This window comes from Calonectris borealis, unplaced genomic scaffold (genome assembly GCF_964195595.1).
Source record: "Calonectris borealis unplaced genomic scaffold, bCalBor7.hap1.2 HAP1_SCAFFOLD_70, whole genome shotgun sequence".
NCBI lineage: Eukaryota > Metazoa > Chordata > Aves > Procellariiformes > Procellariidae > Calonectris > Calonectris borealis.
Genome location: NW_027441473.1, coordinates 187752 through 194915, shown reverse-complemented (window position 1 = coordinate 194915; position 7164 = coordinate 187752).

The following is a 7164-nucleotide window of genomic DNA, read 5'->3' as shown; positions in this document are numbered from 1 at the left end:
TTAATTATTTCTTGCCTTTCCTTACAGCCGCCGCTTGTTCAATTTTCTTCCTACGTCTCTCTTTTAGTTTGCTGTCTCTCTGTTTCGTTTTTTCCCTTCATTTCCTTAATCCCCATCGCTTGTTCAATTTTCTTCCTACGTCTCTCTTTTAGTTTGCTGTCTCTCTGTTTTGTTTTTTCCCTTCATTTCCTTAATCCCCACGCTTGTTAAATTTTCTTCCTACGTCTCTCTTTTAGTTTGCTGCCTCTCTCTTTCGTATTTCCCCTTCATTTCCTTAATCCCCGACGCTTTCTAGATTTTCTACTTTTATCCCGTTTGCTGTCTTCATTTCGCTGCCTTTCCTTTCTTTTATTTCTTGCCTTTTCTTAGTGCCCTCGCTTTTCAAGTTTCATTTCTACCTCTCGTTTACTTCGCTGTCCCTATTTCTATTTTTTGGCCTGTGCTTCCCTAACACCCATTGCTTTTTAATTCTTCTGTCGCAGCCAACTTTTACTCCTTTCCCTGTCTGTCTTAAATTGATTCTTCTTCTTTCCTTACTGCCCTCAATTTAAAATTTTCGATCTACGTCTCTGCTGTCATTTGCTGTCCCTGTTTCATCTTCTTTTTCCTTGATTTCCCTGATGCTTCTCACATTTTAAGTTTCCTTTCCATGCCTACTTTTATCCCACCCACTCTCTTTAATTTGTCATTTTTTTCTTGTCCTTCCTTAGTGCCCTTTATTTAACTTTTCTTTCTCCGTCTCTTTTAGTTTGCTGGCCCTAGTTTTCAGTATTGCCCTAATCCCACTTGCGTTTTAAATGTTCCTTCTCTGCCTACTTTTATTCCCCTTGCAGTTTTTTAAAAATCATGTGTCTTTCCTTAGCGCCCTCGCTTTTTAAATTTTCTTTTACATCTCCGTTTTTGTTCGCCGTCGCTGTGCGTAATTTTTTCCTCATGTCCTTAATCAACGTTGCTTTTAACATTTTCGGACTGCTTTTGTCCCATTCGCTGTCTTTATTTTGCTCTCTTTAATTATTTCTTGCCTTTCCTTGCAGTCGCCGCTTGTTAAATTTTCTTCCTACATCTCTCTCTTAGTTTGCTGTCTCTTTGTTTCATTTTTTCCCTTCATTTCCTTAATCCCCATTGCTTTTTAAATTTTCTTCCTACGTCTCTCTTTTAGTTGGCCGTCTCTTTGTTTCGTGTTTCCCCTTCATTTCCTTAATCCTTGTTGAATTCTAAATTTGCTACTTTTAGCCCGTTTGCTCTTGATTTCGCTGCCTTTCCTTTCTTTTATTTCTTGCCTTTTCTTAGCGCCCTCGCTTTTCAAGTTTCATTTCTACCTCTCGTTTACTTCGCTGTCCCTATTTCTATTTTTTGGCCTGTGCTTCCCTAATACCCATCGCTTTTTAATTCTTCTGTCGCAGCCAACTTTTATTCCTTTCGCTGTCTGTCTTAAATTGATTCCTCTTCTTTCCTTACTGCCCTCAATTTAAAATTTTCGATCTACGTCTCTGCTCTCATTTGCTTTCCCTATTTCATCTTCTTTTTCCTTGATTTCCCTGATGCTTCTCACATTTTAAGTTTCCTTTCCATGCCTACTTTTATCCCACCCACTCTCTTTAATTTGTCATTTTTTTCTTGTCCTTCCTTAGTGCCCTTTATTTCAAGTTTTCTTTCTACACGTCTTTTAGTTTGCTGGCCCTCGTTTTTAGTATTGCCCAAATCCCACTTGTGTTTTAAATGTTCCTTCTCTGCCTACTTTTATTCCCCTTGCAGTTTTTTAAAAATCATGTGTCTTTCCTTAGCGCCCTCGCTTTTTAAATTTTCTTTTACATCTCCGTTTTTGTTCGCCGTCGCTGTGCGTACATTTTTTCCTCATGTCCTTAATCAACGTTGCTTTTAACATTTTCGGACTGCTTTTATCCCATTCGCTGTCTTTATTTTGCTCTCTTTAATTATTTCTTGCCTTTCCTTGCAGTCGCCGCTTGTTCAATTTTCTTCCTACGTCTCTCTTTTAGTTTGCTGTCTCTCTGTTTCGTTTTTTCCCTTCATTTCCTTAATCCCCATCGCTTGTTAAATTTTCTTCCTACGTCTCTCTTTTAGTTTGCTGCCTCTCTCTTTCGTATTTCCCCTTCATTTCCTTAATCCCCGACGCTTTCTAGATTTTCTGCTTTTATCCCGTTTGCTGTCTTCATTTCGCTGCCTTTCCTTTCTTTTATTTCTTGCCTTTTCTTAGTGCCCTCGCTTTTCAAGTTTCATTTCTACCTCTCGTTTACTTCGCTGTCCCTATTTCTATTTTTTGGCCTGTGCTTCCCTAATACCCATCGCTTTTTAATTCTTCTTTCTCGGCCAACTTTTATTCCTTTCGCTGTCTGTCTTAAATTGATGCCTCTTCTTTCCTTACTGCCCTCAATTTAAAATTTTTGATCTACGTCTCTGCTGTCATTTGCTTTCCCTATTTCATCTTCTTTTTCCTTGATTTCCCTGATGCTTCTCACATTTTAAGTTTCCTTTCCATGCCTACTTTTATCCCACCCACTCTCTTTAATTTGTCATTTTTTTCTTGTCCTTCCTTAGTGCCCTTTATTTCAAGTTTTCTTTCTACACGTCTTTTAGTTTGCTGGCCCTCGTTTTTAGTATTGCCCTAATCCCACTTGTGTTTTAAATGTTCCTTCTCTGCCTACTTTTATTCCCCTTGCAGTTTTTTAAAAATCATGTGTCTTTCCTTAGCACCCTTGCTTTTTAAATTTTCTTTTACATGTCCGTTTTTGTTCGCCGTCGCTGTGCGTACATTTTTTCCTCATGTCCTTAATCAACGTTGCTTTTAACATTTTCGGACTGCTTTTATCCCATTCGCTGTCTTTATTTTGCTCTCTTTAATTATTTCTTGCCTTTCCTTACAGCCGCCGCTTGTTCAATTTTCTTCCTACGTCTCTCTTTTAGTTTGCTGTCTCTCTGTTTCGTTTTTTCCCTTCATTTCCTTAATCCCCATCGCTTGTTCAATTTTCTTCCTACGTCTCTCTTTTAGTTTGCTGTCTCCCTGTTTTGTTTTTTCCCTTCATTTCCTTAATCCCCACGCTTGTTAAATTTTCTTCCTACGTCTCTCTTTTAGTTTGCTGCCTCTCTCTTTCGTATTTCCCCTTCATTTCCTTAATCCCCGACGCTTTCTAGATTTTCTACTTTTATCCCGTTTGCTGTCTTCATTTCGCTGCCTTTCCTTTCTTTTATTTCTTGCCTTTTCTTAGTGCCCTCGCTTTTCAAGTTTCATTTCTACCTCTCGTTTACTTCGCTGTCCCTATTTCTATTTTTTGGCCTGTGCTTCCCTAATACCCATCGCTTTTTAATTCTTCTTTCTCGGACAACTTTTATTCCTTTCGCTGTCTGTCTTAAATTGATTCCTCTTCTTTCCTTACTGCCCTCAATTTAAAATTTTCGATCTACATCTCTGCTCTCATTTGCTTTCCCTATTTCATCTTCTTTTTCCTTGATTTCCCTGATGCTTCTCACATTTTAAGTTTCCTTTCCATGCCTACTTTTATCCCACCCACTCTCTTTAATTTGTCATTTTTTTCTTGTCCTTCCTTAGTGCCCTTTATTTAAAGTTTTCTTTCTACACGTCTTTTAGTTTGCTGGCCCTCGTTTTTAGTATTGCCCTAATCCCACTTGTGTTTTAAATGTTCCTTCTCTGCCTACTTTTATTCCCCTTGCAGTTTTTTAAAAATCATGTGTCTTTCCTTAGCGCCCTCGCTTTTTAAATTTTCTTTTACATCTCCGTTTTTGTTCGTCGTCGCTGTGCGTAATTTTTTCCTCATGTCCTTAATCAACGTTGCTTTTAACATTTTCGGACTGCTTTTATCCCATTCGCTGTCTTTATTTTGCTCTCTTTAATTATTTCTTGCCTTTCCTTACAGCCGCCGCTTGTTCAATTTTCTTCCTACGTCTCTCTTTTAGTTTGCTGCCTCTCTGTTTCGTTTTTTCCCTTCATTTCCTTAATCCCCATCGCTTGTTAAATTTTCTTCCTACGTCTCTCTTTTAGTTTGCTGCCTCTCTCTTTCGTATTTCCCCTTCATTTCCTTAATCCCCGACGCTTTCTAGATTTTCTGCTTTTATCCCGTTTGCTGTCTTCATTTCGCTGCCTTTCCTTTCTTTTATTTCTTGCCTTTTCTTAGTGCCCTCGCTTTTCAAGTTTCATTTCTACCTCTCGTTTACTTCGCTGTCCCTATTTCTATTTTTTGGCCTGTGCTTCCCTAATACCCATCGCTTTTTAATTCTTCTGTCGCAGCCAACTTTTACTCCTTTCGCTGTCTGTCTTAAATTGATTCCTCTTCTTTCCTTACTGCCCTCAATTTAAAATTTTCGATCTACGTCTCTGCTCTCATTTGCTGTCCCTGTTTCATATTCTTTTTCCTTGATTTCCCTGATGCTTCTCACATTTTAAGTTTCCTTTCCATGCCTACTTTTATCCCACCCACTCTCTTTAATTTGTCATTTTTTTCTTGTCCTTCCTTAGTGCCCTTTATTTCAAGTTTTCTTTCTACACGTCTTTTAGTTTGCTGGCCCTAGTTTTCAGTATTGCCCAAATCCCACTTGTGTTTTAAATGTTCCTTCTCTGCCTACTTTTTATTCCCCTTGCAGTTTTTTAAAAATCATGTGTCTTTCCTTAGCGCCCTCGCTTTTTAAATTTTCTTTTACATCTCCGTTTTTGTTCGCCGTCGCTGTGCGTACATTTTTTCCTCATGTCCTTAATCAACGTTGCTTTTAACATTTTCGGACTGCTTTTATCCCATTCGCTGTCTTTATTTTGCTCTCTTTAATTATTTCTTGCCTTTCCTTGCAGTCGCCGCTTGTTCAATTTTCTTCCTACGTCTCTCTTTTAGTTTGCTGTCTCTCTGTTTCGTTTTTTCCCTTCATTTCCTTAATCCCCATCGCTTGTTCAATTTTCTTCCTACGTCTCTCTTTTAGTTTGCTGTCTCTCTGTTTTGTTTTTTCCCTTCATTTCCTTAATCCCCACGCTTGTTAAATTTTCTTCCTACGTCTCTCTTTTAGTTTGCTGCCTCTCTCTTTCGTATTTCCCCTTCATTTCCTTAATCCCCGACGCTTTCTAGATTTTCTACTTTTATCCCGTTTGCTGTCTTCATTTCGCTGCCTTTCCTTTCTTTTATTTCTTGCCTTTTCTTAGTGCCCTCGCTTTTCAAGTTTCATTTCTACCTCTCGTTTACTTCGCTGTCCCTATTTCTATTTTTTGGCCTGTGCTTCCCTAACACCCATTGCTTTTTAATTCTTCTGTCGCAGCCAACTTTTACTCCTTTCCCTGTCTGTCTTAAATTGATTCTTCTTCTTTCCTTACTGCCCTCAATTTAAAATTTTCGATCTACGTCTCTGCTGTCATTTGCTGTCCCTGTTTCATCTTCTTTTTCCTTGATTTCCCTGATGCTTCTCACATTTTAAGTTTCCTTTCCATGCCTACTTTTATCCCGTCCACTCTCTTTAATTTGTCATTTTTTTCTTGTCCTTCCTTAGTGCCCTTTATTTAACTTTTCTTTCTCCGTCTCTTTTAGTTTGCTGGCCCTAGTTTTCAGTATTGCCCTAATCCCACTTGCGTTTTAAATGTTCCTTCTCTGCCTACTTTTATTCCCCTTGCAGTTTTTTAAAAATCATGTGTCTTTCCTTAGCGCCCTCGCTTTTTAAATTTTCTTTTACATCTCCGTTTTTGTTCGCCGTCGCTGTGCGTAATTTTTTCCTCATGTCCTTAATCAACGTTGCTTTTAACATTTTCGGACTGCTTTTGTCCCATTCGCTGTCTTTATTTTGCTCTCTTTAATTATTTCTTGCCTTTCCTTGCAGTCGCCGCTTGTTCAATTTTCTTCCTACATCTCTCTCTTAGTTTGCTGTCTCTTTGTTTCATTTTTTCCCTTCATTTCCTTAATCCCCATTGCTTTTTAAATTTTCTTCCTACGTCTCTCTTTTAGTTGGCCGTCTCTTTGTTTCGTGTTTCCCCTTCATTTCCTTAATCCTTGTTGAATTCTAAATTTGCTACTTTTAGCCCGTTTGCTCTTGATTTCGCTGCCTTTCCTTTCTTTTATTTCTTGCCTTTTCTTAGCGCCCTCGCTTTTCAAGTTTCATTTCTACCTCTCGTTTACTTCGCTGTCCCTATTTCTATTTTTTGGCCTGTGCTTCCCTAATACCCATCGCTTTTTAATTCTTCTGTCGCAGCCAACTTTTATTCCTTTCGCTGTCTGTCTTAAATTGATTCCTCTTCTTTCCTTACTGCCCTCAATTTAAAATTTTCGATCTACGTCTCTGCTCTCATTTGCTTTCCCTATTTCATCTTCTTTTTCCTTGATTTCCCTGATGCTTCTCACATTTTAAGTTTCCTTTCCATGCCTACTTTTATCCCACCCACTCTCTTTAATTTGTCATTTTTTTCTTGTCCTTCCTTAGTGCCCTTTATTTCAAGTTTTCTTTCTACACGTCTTTTAGTTTGCTGGCCCTCGTTTTCAGTATTGCCCTAATCCCACTTGCGTTTTAAATGTTCCTTCTCTGCCTACTTTTATTCCCCTTGCAGTTTTTTAAAAATCATGTGTCTTTCCTTAGCGCCCTCGCTTTTTAAATTTTCTTTTACATCTCCGTTTTTGTTCGCCGTCGCTGTGCGTACATTTTTTCCTCATGTCCTTAATCAACGTTGCTTTTAACATTTTCGGACTGCTTTTATCCCATTCGCTGTCTTTATTTTGCTCTCTTTAATTATTTCTTGCCTTTCCTTGCAGTCGCCGCTTGTTCAATTTTCTTCCTACATCTCTCTCTTAGTTTGCTGTCTCTTTGTTTCATTTTTTCCCTTCATTTCCTTAATCCCCATTGCTTTTTAAATTTTCTTCCTACGTCTCTCTTTTAGTTGGCCGTCTCTTTGTTTCGTGTTTCCCCTTCATTTCCTTAATCCTTGCTGAATTCTAAATTTGCTACTTTTACCCCGTTTGCTCTTGATTTCGCTGCCTTTCCTGTCTTTTATTTCTTGCCTTTTCTTAGTGCCCTCGCTTTTCAAGTTTCATTTCTACCTCTCGTTTACTTCGCTGTCCCTATTTCTATTTTTTGGCCTGTGCTTCCCTAATACCCATCGCTTTTTAATTCTTCTTTCTCAGCCAACTTTTATTCCTTTCGCTGTCTGTCTTAAATTGATTCCTCTTCTTT